The 15,156-nt window shown below is 44.6% G+C and overlaps 1 protein-coding gene across 2 annotated transcripts in view; it reads right to left on the reverse strand.

Annotated features, from left to right (window-relative positions):
* The window catches only part of CMSS1 (cms1 ribosomal small subunit homolog), a 1,475,838-nt gene that overhangs the window by 245,034 nt on the left and 1,215,648 nt on the right, over nt 1-15,156 (reverse strand). The gene's annotated exons all lie outside the window — the stretch shown is intronic.

The raw sequence follows: 15,156 nt of genomic DNA on the forward strand, positions 1-15,156 counted from the left end.
TAGATTTCGAAATTTGGTGAAACCAGTTCCAGTGCATCACTATCCTAAAATCAATATACAAAACACGATAATTTTATAACAGTTCTTCTTTTCTCCTACATAAGCCGCAAAAAGTTTGCTACTGCACAGGCATACCGTATGGAAGGGACCGATCTCAATAGCCTTAGAGGCGTGCAGTGGCTAGATGTGCTTAGTTGACAGCGAATGGGTGCCAGACATAAGCCAGGCATCCAAATAACACATGTGGGATAGACTTGGTTTGATCAAAACAGAAAGGGCATTTTCCAGAGGCAGATCCCAACCATTTTGCAGTGAATGATTTCAGAGGGAGCGTCCCTACTCTGAATTGATGGTATCACTTCCTGGCTAAAGGCACCTTAATCAAGCCCCATTACTTCTCTAGGCCATGCACCGATTTAACCCTAAAAAATTCCCCAGTCATTGAAGTGCCGGCAACATTTTGCTCCTAACTCTGTACCATGAGTGCCCAATGCTGTTTTTAGCACCACATTGGAGAAGTTTGGAAGAGAAGCCAACAATTATATGGTTGAGGACTACCAGGGGATTTTGTGAAATCTATCTAACTTAATGATGTCTTGTAAGGCAGCAGCATAATTGGCAAGATCTGGTGTAGCCGAAAAAAAGAGTGCAATGGGGGTCTAGGGGAATTTATTTACCGACCCTGACATCTCAATACCCCTCCTTGATTATAGCAACAACAAAAGAAGAGATGTCCGGTTAAATGAGAATATATGTGTGTATTCTGTACTAGATGCTAGAGAAAACTAGGAATCATACAGCAACCAAAAGGATAACACCTGGCTGAGAACCTCCCATCAGCCCACCCTTCTGGCAGAGCATCATCATGTGGGATTAGGTTGTGGATCCAAACAGCGCCCATTCCATCAAGTGATGGTGCGGAGATGGATACCGAAGGTGAACTCTACCCAAGGTGTTTCTCAAATGGTGCTGATAGGGTGCAGTGCTAAAGTGTGTGTGAGAATTAAAAATGACTACTAGGACAGAAAAATAAGTTTAATCAGGATTGTCCAAGTGTCAAGGTTAAAATGACACCTAATAGTCTGAAAATATAACTATACAATGGCGCTGTGCAGAGAGGTCAACATGTTTCAGCCAAAACAGAAAACAGTGTCCGGCTTTCTTCAGGACCAAAAGGATGAAAAGCTACTGCAAAAGTGGAAACCTGTGTAAAAATAGTGTGAATGTGTATTAATAAAGTTCATATCATCCTACCAGGAACTTGGAGCCCCAATGTGTCTCTGTCATCGGAGAGGAAGTGGAGGACAGAGAGGGGTATCGACGGATAGAGCGGGGCCTCATATTCCTGAGCGGTTGCCGGGTGAGGTGAGGCTATCTCCCACAAAAAGCTGGGAAAGGATAACATATTCATCTCCACCAGTACACAGTAGCTTTTCATCCTTTTGGTCCTGAAGAAAGCCGGACAGTGTTTTCCGTTTGGCTGAAACATGTTGACCTCTCGGCACAGCGCCATTGTATAGTTATATTTTCAGACTATTAGGCGTCATTTTAACCTTGACACTTGGACAATCCTGATTAAACTTATTTTTCTGTCCTGGTAGTCATTTTTAATTGTCACACACACTTTAGCACTGCACCCTATCAGCACCATTTGAGAAACACCTTGGGTAGAGTTCACCTTCGGTATCCATCCCCGCACCATCACTTGATGGAGTGGGCGCTGTTTGGATCCACAACCTAATCCCACATGATGATGCTCCGCCAGAAGGGTGGGCTGATGGGAGGTTCTCAGCCAGGTGTTATCCTTTTGGTTGCTGTATGATTCCTAGTTTTCTCTAGCATCTAGTACAGGATACACACATATATTCTCATTTGACCGGACATCTCTTCTTTTGTTGTTGCTAAGATCTGGTGTAGCCCATAATCTTCGCCAGAATAGTAAAGATCGTAGGGGTACTTGAAGGGCTACCTTTTTAACTCCCTTGTTAAAAAATAGAGGGTGCAATGGCATACCAGATGGAAGGGAGGTCAGTGAGCCTAAAAAAATGTTCTTCAATAGCTCCAACACAGACACCAACAAAGCCCCACAGCTCAGCCCCTTTTAGTGCTGAGTCAAGGGCTTTGGCCTCATACACATGTAAAGCTGGCACTATCAGCTTGGTTAAAGATGGTCGATGTTCTTTCAGGGTGGCACCAACAGTCTTTCTGTGCTTCAAGCAAGCCCTATTAATATGTGAACACCATGACATACTGGCTGACAGTTTGATCCCTAAATAATCAAACAAATCAACCCTCTCTAGGGCCTTATCCTCTAGCATCAGCTTTCCCTTAACTTTTTTATAGTTCCTAAACAACATGAATTTCATTTTGACTGTGTTGATTTCTTTGTTATGCTAAACTATATTCGATATTCTTTACGAGAATATCAAATATAGTTTAGCATAACAAATAAATTGTCTTGTATCCGACAGAACCACTGTTTTTTGTCTAAACTTTAGAACCCAGGTTCTGAGGATCACTGAGCACCCCAATATAATTAATGTGTGTTGATTTCTAAGCCATAAACATGACAAAATGCAGCAAATTTGTTAAGAAGAATTTTCAGACCACTCAGAGTTTTTGATATGAAAAGAATGTAATCTGCAAATAACAATATAGGAATCGTGGTGTTAGCTATAACTGGGACATACGCTAAGCAGTCAGAAAGATAGTCGACCCAGCCATTTAGTTACCAAGTAAAAAGAGTGGGGGCCAATACACACTATTGGTGAACGCCTTTCAGCATTGGGATCTTATAGGTCAATTGGCTCTGAGACCCCCATCTGACAGGCGTGAAGTTAATCTCATGTAGCCTAATCACTAGATACAAAATATCATGAGGCATACACATCACATTCAAGACTTGCCACAGTCTCAAGTGCAGAACCAAGTCAAAGGCAGATTTTAGATCGACAAAGGCAACAAATAAGTTGCCCCTGCCGATCAAGACAGTCTTCCAAATAATTAGGACAAACCAAAAGACCTGGTCTATCATAGAGGTTTGCCTCCGAATTCCACTTGAAACGGGCTTATATTATCGCAGTCTGATATTACTGACTGAACCAAAGGAGAGAAAACTTTTTGGACATCATCAATAATGCAAATGAGCCTATTTATATTTATACTTATCACCCTTTTTATATACATGCATACATTTTGGAGGCTAGTATACAACAGTGTGCCTTAGGTAGCAGGGACTAACTCCTCATGGTACAGGGTGGCAAGATAGCTAAGCCATTCAGAGGGTGGAACATGGTTTTGCGTTCTTACCCCCAATAATTTGAACCACTGACAACTAGTTTCCAGAAGCGTTAACAGCCTCTGGATGAACACGCTTCCGCTAACTCCTGCCATCAATTATTGTCTCACTCCTTCTTTGCATCCAACATGCTATGTTTATATTTCTTTCTGATGGCTGCGATCATAGATGGGTTCTTCATCGTGATCGCCCTCGCCAGAGTACGCCTCAGATGCCACCCCTGTTCAACCCTCCATTGGCTTTTGTTCGGGGGCCTTCTTCTTAGGGGTAGGAGAAATTAAAAAATAAGCTGCAATCCTCTCGAAAAACCCTTTATGCAAAGTCTATGTGGCTACTCTCCTTTTCCATTCTTTTTGCAATGATAGGCAGAGTTGCCTGGACATCTTTGTTGATGTTTGACAAGATTTCTGGCTTCACAATAACCTGACGTCATTTAAGGCGACATTTATCAGATGTGTGTACAACATTGTGAGTGCTAGATGGCATTACAGGGTCAATTATATACTTATCAAACAAAGCAAGCAACATGAGACACTGAGGGTTATGGTCGCTCTCCACTACTTCCTGTACTACCATGTCATCCACTCTGAACCACAGTCTTTGGTCAACCAGTGTGTAATCAGTTCAGCTTTTGGACAAATGGTTGTTAAAAGTATCTGCCCTCTTGATATCAGATTTAGTACATCCATTAGTAGCCCCAACCCGCAATTCAATGGAAAGCGCTTTCAACTGAAGGGCGGCTTGTGTACATCTTTTGACTGGGTAAATAGCCCAAGACGCATCCTCCTCTTCAGTGGTTTCAAAATCATTCATGTCTAGGGGTTCAAACATAGTATTAAAGTACCCAGCAAGGATCAGATAAAAACTTGGACGAAACTTAGCCACATTTACCTCTAGAGACTGAATGGTCTCCAAAGCACATACACCCTGAACCCCATGTGTATATATGTTGAAGATCATCACACTGTGATCCCTCTCCCTACTTACTTAAATGCCTAGTATGTCAGGACAATCAATTGTTAATTGGCGAATCTTACAGTTTAGAGAGGACGTCACACATATTGTTAGATCATCCATAGGTCTTCCAAACATACTCAGCTTAGCTTGGGAATTGAAAAGACAAATACTCCACTTTCTGTAGAGGTACTATTGACCCTGTTTCTTGGAGGAGGCATATGTCATGCTTGTCGACGAATTCACCCCACGGTGATTGCATTATCTTGGCTTTAGGCCAGCTACATTGCAAGAAACCACCTACATCAAAGGTTAATGATGGTTTTTAGAGGTGCACTCGGGTGGGAAAAAGTGTCTATGGATCTGTGAGTGTGGTATTTAAGACAAAGAACTGGAAGATTATTACCAGTACACAAAAATCCATGTAAGCCATCATGGTCCATTTGGGAATGGGCAGATAAGTCACGAGTAATCATGCTGACCCAGTTAGTGTGGATGGTATCCGGGTGTGAAGAGTAATCAATCTGAATATCCAAACTAAGCATGGTTGAGTAGGGGCCCAAAACGGTATCAAAACTGCTCTTAGATCCAGAGGCCTGAAAGCCTCTGAACCGGTCACCCACAGGGGAAAGATTCAGCTCTCCTTGGGTAGCCCTTTATTATTAATACTCGCAGGGAGACTTGGGTCAGGGATGATGCTAGGGGGAGTACTAGATTGTCGTATGAAGCCCTTGCTAATCGAACCTTAGCCAAGCCACACTTCCCCATCAGCTGTCAATCATCGTCCTCCAAGCCAGATAGTACCTGGAGCAATTCCCATGTAGCGGCTGAGCCGTGTGTTGGTAGCAGCATGGTGGTTGTATTTGATTTAGTTTCCTAGATTTTTGGGCTAAATGTTTGTAAAAGTACCCCAAAACACAACGTTTATATGCCTTGGCTGAACCTTGATCTGTGTTTGCTTGGCAAAAGACTTGACCTGCTACCAAGGGCCTGTGAACATGTATGATGATGCTATCCCTGTGTGGTTGACTAGGAAGCAGCCCTATTCCCCCAACTCTCTGAACAAAAATAATTTCCTCATGAAGATTGCGACCACTGCCCTCTGTGCTATAAATCCAATGTATCACTTTATATTTTAATTGAAGGTTCAACTCAATAGCACCAGATAGACTGGGGAAATTGGCTAAAATGGCCACATAAGGGCAAGAAGCGGGTGGTGAGTTAATCACAGGAAGGGCTTCTTCATAAGTGCAACTGCTAACCACACCAGGAGAAGTATTGGCCTTCCTCACGGTCTTATGACTGGGACAGACATTGCATTCCAGCACTAGGGGGCAGCAAAAGGACCAGGATCACTCATTACTTTATTTATTTGTTTAATACCAGTTTCTCTGGGGCTGATCTCACTTGCCACTCCAACTAGGAATGCATGGACAAGGGTTCTAGTACTTGCCTTCGGCCCTTCTTAGGTCCGTCTGGTAGACAACCCTCCCCACCCAGTCTAATTTAGCTCAAGGTCTCCTTCATAACACTAAGGCGATCATACAATGGATAAAGTTTACAATCAAGTAGCTCAGACAGCGGCATTCTAATGTGTTCCCAAGCGATTGTGTCAGAGCTCAAGCGGCTAAAGTCCCAGGGCTGCTGATTCCCACATTCATTACGAGATTTGGAAATACCCACTTTGATTTAAATGACCTCTCTCTGAATTTAGCCACAGGAACGAGTTCAGGGAAAGGTGTGTCCACACTAACTCTGGTCTGAGCCTGCTCTCCATTCACCCTGGTCTTTCTGACCTCATAGCCAGGAGAAGGGTAAAAGGCTGAATATGATATTCATCTCCACAGTTAGCACCAGGGCAAGTCGCTAAAGTAGGCAATGGGAAGGGGGTGGAGAATATGATGATGTAGCTTGAGGGGTCACATCTTCAGCTGTAGGTCAAAGTCTTCTTTCAGTGAGTTGAATCTCCTTGGAGATAACATCAACCACCTAAACCAGAAAGCTTTCTATGGTGCTGCGAGCTGCTGGGAGAGCTTTTCCCTTGCCCATATCCCAAGAATCTAATGTAAAGCACGCCCTTTAGTGGAAAACCAACAGTAAGAGAAACACAGAACCTGTGTGCAGGGTACTTTCACCAGGGCAGAACAACAGCAATTTAGGCAACAGGAGCAAAGAGGGGTGGCCCAGCCCAGCCTCTTCTAGTCGATGACCGGTAAAGACGGGCCTGCCCTTGGCCCAGGCTGTGCCTGAGTGCGTCCCGTGCGTGTCCCAAACTGTGGGATTCAGGAGGCGCTTTAATAGCGCGGCCGGCCCCAGCACAGTTAACTGTGGTTGTAAGGCTCCTCCTCCTTCCCTGAAGCAAACTGGGACAGGTAGTCCCTCTGACCAGCAAAGTGGATCCTGGGACTCAGTAGGCACTTTAATAGTGCTGCGGACCCCAGCACAAGTGACAGTGGTTGCAGGGCTCCTCCTCCTGCCCTGAAGCAAACTGGGGCAGTAGTCCTTTGATCAGCAAAGCGACTCCCCAATCTACTCTAATGTAATCAACCAGAAATCTCACCTACTGAGGTCGAGTGGACTACAATTCAAAAGACTAGACTCCAATGCATTAAATGCACTTGTTGGCTCTGCTCCTCATAGGTGTAAGGATAACATTAGAATAAAGGAAACAGATGCCAAAATTGAGCTAATTAACTGAATCGAGTGCAACTGGAACCAAGCTATGCTAGGCTTATCAGTTCTAATAAGAGTGAAACTGATCTTGGGTTGCTTGCGTTCCCGTTCAGGGAGGACCCGGCAGTTCAGGCTGGACTGTTCCCATTGGAGCAGGGTCAAGACTGATTTGCATACAGCTGGGTCAAAACTAAGGTGGCATAGTGTGCAAAATGATAATGGATTGGTATGCGGCCCGAGTAATGACCAGTGGCAGATATTGATTCAAGCTTTCTATCCATCACTTATTTGCATACTTCAGTATGGCGCCTTAAATGGGACGGGTATTCCCAGACGTAGGTCCGTGCACCATGCCACTGGAACCAGGCCATACCTAGCTGATGAGCTTTAATAAGAGGGAAATCTGTCCTGGGTTGCTTGTGCTCTGGTTCAGGGAGGACCTTGCCTAGCAGTTCAGGCTGGACTGTTCCCATTAGAGCAGGGTCAAGACTGATCTGCATACGACTGAGTCCAAACTGAGGTTCCATGATTTGCAAAATAATGCTGGATTGGGATGGGGCCAAGAGTAATTACCAGAGACTAAGATTGATTCAAGCGTTCCATCCATCACTTTCTGATACTTCAGAGTGGTGTAATTTATTGTATTGTATTATAATTGCATTTATATAGCGCTTACTACCCCTGACGAGGCGTCGAAGCGCTTTTTCGGCGGGTAGAACATTATGAGGCACCAATATGCAATAGATGAATTCACATGTTTATAGGTAGAGTTCCCTCTTTCATAAGTAAACTGTATTGATTAGTATGTTTTACAGAATGGGCCTGTTTCACGAAAGTTACTTCGACCACTCGAAACGTAGCTCCAGCTTTTAAGTGATTTGAAGTCTGGACATTTGTCTCTAACAGCACTGGAGAAAGTATTGCCTACAGATTTTCTTACATCCCAAGATCCTGTTATAGGAATACTTCCCATACCCTAGGGACGGAAACAAAAACATATTGCGATCACCAAAACGCTGTAGCAACAAAAAGGATTAATCAGGAAAGCCCTAGAGCAGAGAAGGAGTTGGAAGTAATGGAATGGACTGAAGGAGAAGCAATACACACGAGCAAAACAAAGATCAGATAAAATATTGGAGAGAAACTGACTGATTGCTCTTCTTTTCACTGCAGACACAGGACCACCGTGATGGCTAGGCCGCACACAAGGATAATATTCGTACATGACTGATGGCTGTACTGAAATGTAATATAAAGATGTAAGCAGTTATAAGAGGAACTCAGAGCAAATGAAGAGTGATGAATGAAATGCTGTAAGACGCATTAAGTCATGTGAGACACGTGGAGATGCTGACTGGCAAAAGCACATATGTGTATTGGTTCTTGAAATCAAATTAATAAAAAGATGCTTAAAACACAGTAAAGTGGCCAACATTTCTAGTTAACATTGAGACCTATGGCCGATGTTAACGTATGGGGCAGTGTTTGTGACCTCTCGGCTATCGTTCGAACTGATTATTTACTACATTCTTTGTAAATACAGTTCTGCCAATGGGACTGACGTGCCAGACAAATAGAATCAAAAAAGACCGCTAATGTAACCCCTCCTCCGCTAGGGTTCAAACTGGACAACTGAGGTGGCTGACTTCCAGGCTTATGACATTTAATTAAAAACGGACTAAATTGCGCGATCCTAAAAAACGCTACTCAAACAACAAGGGTCCACCCAAGTAAAGTAAGTCATGATTTAGGGTATCATGAGCTTTATTATCTATTTACACGTCACAGGGGATCAAGTAGCGCCCTAAGGAGTACCTAACGTTAGGGTCATATATGCAAAAAAGAGTTGGCACCATCAAAATGTTCCTTCAGCGGGGTGACCCACGGGACCAAGCGCATGCCCTGGATCCAAATAGGGAACTGGAATTTAGGGTTAGTGTCCAACGGTGGTTGACAATGTGGTGACTCCAGATCGGTAGCAGCTTGAAAGATAGTTTCAGAATCAGCACAAACTGCTAAAGCCAACCCCCACACTAGGGATCTGACTTCTCTCAAGGCCACGCTGGGGCTGATGAGACTCATATGGAGCTCCCGAAGGGTGGCCAGATGATCAAGTATGGGGCATATTTGATTGAGATTCCAGTATGGTCAAAGAAGAACTGTGTTACAGTCCAACAGGGCTTGTCTGAAAGAAAAAAGCCACTAGCAAAAGCTATGTCCCTTTCAAACATCTCACAAGGGGTAATGTGAAGGAGTTCCTCAAAATTCAGTCAATATAAAATGTATGGTTTGACATTTATTGAACGTTAGAGGACCTAGCCAGAAGCCCTGGTCAACCAAAGCCCTTCTTTATTCCATTATTTAAATCATCCCTCAATCAGAGGAGGTGCAAATGGTTTCTTTGTAGCTTTTTCATTGGCTTCCTGTGTAGATAGTCATCAATTAGACCAGTCAGAACTCTTCGATGTGAGGCAGTATGTTGGGTTGAGGCTAGTGCAACATACGATACATGGTTACAAGGAGACAGCCAACGCCACAGAAGAAATGAGCAAGGTAAACCCATGTTTACGTAGCCCATGACACCTAATTCGAGGAGGAGCACTTCCTCGACCAATCACAATGAAGTGGCAAAGAAAAAACACTGCCTGCGGTAAAGGGAAATCAGGTTAAAAACATGCCCTGGAGAGTGTAAGATTGGAGCAAGGGAGCTTTAGATACCAGTAATAAAAGTATCAAAACCCGTATGAACAGGTGGCTCAGTCTTATGCACTCACGCTTCCAGGGCATGCTGCCAAACCCTGAGGAGTCAGCAATCCCCACTGCCATCTTACAGACTTACTGTGAACCACAGACCTGATTGACTGTCCTTTAGAAAAAATAACTATGCCGCCATGTCATTTTGGACCTGCTGTTCAGAGAAAAAATGTAAGTCAATAGTACTTGAAACTTGCAAATCTCCTTTCTCTGTGTACACAGCTCATTACACTTAGAATCAGAAATGAATATTAAATGGAGCACACACTTCCACTGTTGAATAAACGATGCAGAGCCTGGTCGAAGGGAAAAGGCGGGTGCAGGCATGGGCACACTGAGAACTATTGCTTAGGTGTAATAGGGAACATACTCTACAGAGTTAGGCCCTTCTTATAACAGCAGAATCCTTTAACAAAGCCCTCACCCGGCTGCAAGTTCCCCAATCAAGTGTTACCAAAACACCAAGAAGGAGATAATAACCACGTAGGTGGGCCAGGCATAAAATTAGTGAGCCTTGTACATGACTCCTCATCTATAAGAGTAGATGTAGCCAGCCTAAATGGTAACGCAACTGGATGGATCTAGCTCCTCTCCCCCAAGTAAATCCAAGGTAGATCCCGAATACTATATGATGAAGGCCTGAGCCAATTAAACATCAACGTTTCTAGACGCAATCACAGAAGAATAATGGAAACCAGAGTTAGCAGATACACATGGAACAATTCACAGAATCCCCACATGTGAGAAATTGTGTTGTTGGTTGAGAAGGGTTGAATCCTACTCAAGCAACAGACATAATCCTTATGACACAATCCTTGTCAGGGTGAGTCACTAAATTAACCAGTGCTTAACACTGGTAGCTTGGCACAAAAGCTGTCAGACTTAACTTAAAGGAAATGTGCACAGTATTTATGCCGCACTTAAACAGAAACAAAGTGAAAACACAACACAAAAAAAATCCCACACCAACTTAGAAAAATAGAGTAAAATGTATGCATTATTTGACACCAAAACATTAAAAAAACTGAGATATGCAAGTTGAAAGATTTATTTTAAGTATGGTGCCTAAAAGCACAAAGCGCCACTCATGAGATCGGGGGAAAGTTACAAGTTCAGGTCCATTGGAATGGAGCGGGAGCTGGATACAGGGACTATGTTAGTCACACTGAAAAAGTTACTTCCTAAAGTCTGGTCAGCAGCCAGACTTAACTTAGAGCTAAAATTATGTTTAAAGTATTTATGCAGCCCTGAAACAGCAACAAAGCGAAAACACAACACAAAAAAAATCCCACATCAACTTCGAAAAATAGATTAAAATGTAATCAATTATTTTACATCAAAACAACAAAAATCAAATCAGTACAACCGGAGTTCAGAATTTTTTACGTTTTTGGTCAAATCTAGCACTTAAGATGAAAGCGGCAATCACGGACATCTAGTTACGAAAGACAGGGGAAAAGTTGAATGTTAAGGCTGACCGCGATGCAGCACGGTTCAGATACACAAGGTGGATTGGGTCAGGTCTCTGCTTACCATTGGACTTAGAAGAAACTTTGAGAAAAAAATGCCTTGAGAATGTAAAGTTGTGCATGGCAAGGCAGCCAGAGGTTTCCACTGAGGAGGCATTGTCGTTGGCAACTGCTGGACAAAGTTGCAGTGAAGATTTCTACATTCTGATTTAGTGTCTTTGTTGAAAGTTGAAAATCTCCAGCAGGGTGAAGCTGCAGGTTGTAGCCAACGAGGGCTCCTCAGGGTCAGATACCCCTTCTGGGAGGAGATGCTGAACAGGATTTGCTGCTGTGGAAAAGAACATAGCAGGAGCTACCAGGAAGTCAGGCTGATCGGATATACACTTTGGGCAGATCGGTAAGCTGGTAGGTCCCGCTGTCCTCTTGGCCCTCAGAGCACTTTTTGGCTAAAATGTTCTTAGTTCCAAGTTTTGGATCTGGGCTATCTGGGCACCGTTGGCATCATTTCCAAGGGTCCACTACTGGAAGGGCACCACTTAGAGAGTCAGGGCTCATTCAGGCTAGGTCCAGGTGTGGGTTCAAGATAGTTGGAGCCTTTTTGGTGCCCAAGGCTCTGATCAGGATGCCAGCCAACTACCCTTGGAGGTACTGTGGTAGTCCTGGGTTCAAGCAGATCACAAGAAGCAGCACAGTCCTTTATGGGCAAAATTCAGGCTTCAAACAGCAGGGCAGTCCTCTTGGTTCAATAGGACAGTCCTCTGACGGATATAGCAGGCCATATAGACAGGGCAGTCCTCAGAGTACCCTGTAGGTCCAAAAGGGAACAGAAGAGTGGGCCTGAGGGTCCTAGTTTTATTCAAAAAGTGGGATTATACTGTTCCTCCAATGACCTCCTGGACCCGGTGGAGTGGGCAGGTCGTGGATGCAGCATAAAGCTACAAACCTCTTACACACGTAGGAGTAAAGCCTTATGCGTGATCCGCCGGGTACTGTTGATGCTTGGGTACTTTACTGAATTGGGTAGATCCAGGTCACAACATATACATTGACCAGTAGACCCATTTTTTACTGTAAGTAATCAGAATACCACTAACTCTAGGTGTAGATAGTTAATTTTCCGGTCCTGAAGAATCGCTAGTACAATTCACTGTAAGCGAGAAACATGTTAACCTACACTTCCTAACAAAGGACACTCCAACGCGAGACATTACACTCTGGTGAGTGCCTTGTTTGATCATTTTAATTAGGGTAGGAGACCCCCAGAATAAAAATATTTCCTTCTAGGTACTCCCAACCCTATTTTAACTCACTTCCCTACATCTACACAGTTCTGGCCCCACACCCGCACTTCACCATACGGCTGTTGGATAATAGAACTTCGACAAAGTGCCCCTATCAAAGGGAGCCCGTTGGGTATTGCACGGCCGACCCAACGAGAAGCAGCCCATATGATGAAGCATGACACCTGAAAGGGTGTGTGAGGGTATTACAATCCAACAAATGGATTCCCACTGTAAACCCCACTTGGGGCTTAGTTGGTTCCGGTCTTCCTGAACTCTGCAACTCTGTCATTAGAGGAACAGCATAATCCCACTTTTTGAATACTGACACTGGGCCCCTTTTATGCTGGACCTCCCACTCCCTTGTAAGTGGAAAAAGCCCCACCGTCCCCCCCGTTTTGTAAACAGGTCCTAGTTTTATACAGGCACCAGCTTTGAACAGGATGAAAGGTCTGGAGCTTTCTCCCCCCATAAGTGTCTAGGATTTTCTGTCTCCCAGCCCTGATACCAGATCTTGGTCCCTGGATGTCTGAAGTCACAAAAGGATACTGTGAAGTTTGTTGGTGTGTGCATTGAGGCAGCTTCTTTGAGGTGCATTTGGGGCTGTGCATATCTCCACCCCCATCCTGCTAGGATGGCCTATCCTGCCAACCCCAATCCCTCCATTGTATGGCAGTCTGAGAGGACTACACAAAGGCAAACTGCTAACTGCACATGTGACACAGGAAACAGGCTGCAGGCATCAAATGGTTAGGACAAGAAAATACCAACTTTTGAGGGGGAACATGGCGGCCAGCTAGAGAGACTGGTCGGGAGTGCCGGTCTTAGGCGGCGTGCTGAAACGAGTAAAAGAGAGGAATCACGGCGGTATAGCGAGGAATGGCGATGGATTGTGGCGACTTTCAAGCTCGCTAACCCGTGTGAGTTAAGGTGCGCGAGGGTTTAATAATTCAAGGCGGTAGCAGTGTAATAGCGGAGCTCGATTGAGCGAACAGCCGGCAGGTTGCAGGTTGCTGTCGGCGAGTGGAGAGCGGAGAGCAGAGGCGGCGGCGGCGGCTTATGGAGAACGTGGACGGGGGTAGTACAAGCTGCACTGCACTAGCGGCAGTGAAAACAGCTGAGAAGGAAGCAGCAGGAATGTCTACGGAGGTGACTTCGCCGAAGGGTTTTGAGCGCTGGAGTCGTGCAGCTCTAGAAAGAGGTAGAGGTAGGCGGGCAGCGGCAAGGCTTCAGTTTTCTGCAGGTGGGACTGTGGGAAGAGGGACAGCACAGGAGGGGAGTCGTTTTCAGGCAATTGTTTCCTCACCCCTTAAAAACAGGGACTACCCCGGCTCTGAAATTCTTTCACACGACCCAGATGGGGAATTAAATAACTGTAAGGAGGCGGGTACCCGGCCGAAGGAGAAAGGAAAATGCCCACAAAAACCTAACTCAGGCTATGCACTGAGGAGTACAGGGAAGCCTGTAGGGGAGGGGTGGAGCCCTCATAACAAACAGCAGAAGAGTAAAACTTCGTACAAGTTAAATTTAAATTGAAAAAAAACACAAACAAGCAGACCAGGAATCCTTGGAAAGAAAATCGCTACCAACCCGTCTTTAAATTCTTATTTTAAACCTGTTCCCAAGACATTGGTTCTTGCTAGAGGTTGTAAGCAAGGAGAGTTAACAACTGGGGACTGGGCGGAACACTTGAGCCCGAATCGCTATAAGATTTTGGAGGTGGAGGAGGCTCCTGAGACAGAAGCGGGAGAGATGGAGGCCGAGTTTGGCAGCCTGACAGTAACTCCAATAGAAGGTGGTCCATGTAAAAACCCGATAGAATTAGAAAAGCATATGGGAGAGAGAGCTGATGAGAACGGGGGTAAGATTGACGGGATTGAAGAGGAGGGTGCCGCTTTAGGGGATGAAGTGATGCATTCAGATAGTATGGTTATAGCCCTTCTAAGAAAATTAGATCTAGATGTCCATAGGGGCTTTGAGGAATCTAAAGTCAAGCAGGGTGACATTAGGGAGGCAGTGGGTCTATTGGAGGCTAAGTTTGACGAGTTAAATATACGGACAGGAAAACTTAAACAGGAGGTTAAGGAGATGCAGGCGGCAGTGGAATATAACTGTAAGGAGCTCGAAGAGGTCAAATTTAGAGAGAGAGCTTACGAGGACCGGTTAGAGAGGTTGGAAAATATGCAGCGAAGAAATAATCTGAAAGTCTTGAAGCTTCCGGAGGGAAAGGAGGGAGAAGATTTAAAAGGTTTTGTGGTCCATTTATTAAAATCTGAACTGCAGATAGAAGAGTCCGAAGAGGAGATTGCTGCTGATATACAGAGGATCATCCGCGATCCCTTCAGACTGAAGCCAAGTCGGTCTAAACCCAGAAGGATCTTGATTAACTTCCTCACTTATAGCCTAAAAGAAAAGATCCTTGCCATGGCATTGAAGAAGGGCTCCCTTACAGTGGAGGAAGCAAAAATTGAGATCAGATCGGACCTGTTGGTAGTAACCGCAAATAGGCAGTGGGAGCTGGGGAAGCGAATTGAACCCCTAAGGAAATTGGGGGCGACGGTGCAGTTAAAATTCCCAGCTTTCTTAAAAACTATGTGGAATAATAAAATGTACTCCTTTAGATCTGTGGAAGACGTGGATAGTTTCCTGGAGCACTGTCAGGGCGGTGGTGCATAGTAAATTCTTGTAGTTTGAACTCACGGGTTGCGTAATCAGTATAAAACAAAAA

Source organism: Lissotriton helveticus, chromosome 8, assembly GCF_964261635.1.
Source record: "Lissotriton helveticus chromosome 8, aLisHel1.1, whole genome shotgun sequence".
In the NCBI taxonomy this organism is placed as follows: domain Eukaryota; kingdom Metazoa; phylum Chordata; class Amphibia; order Caudata; family Salamandridae; genus Lissotriton; species Lissotriton helveticus.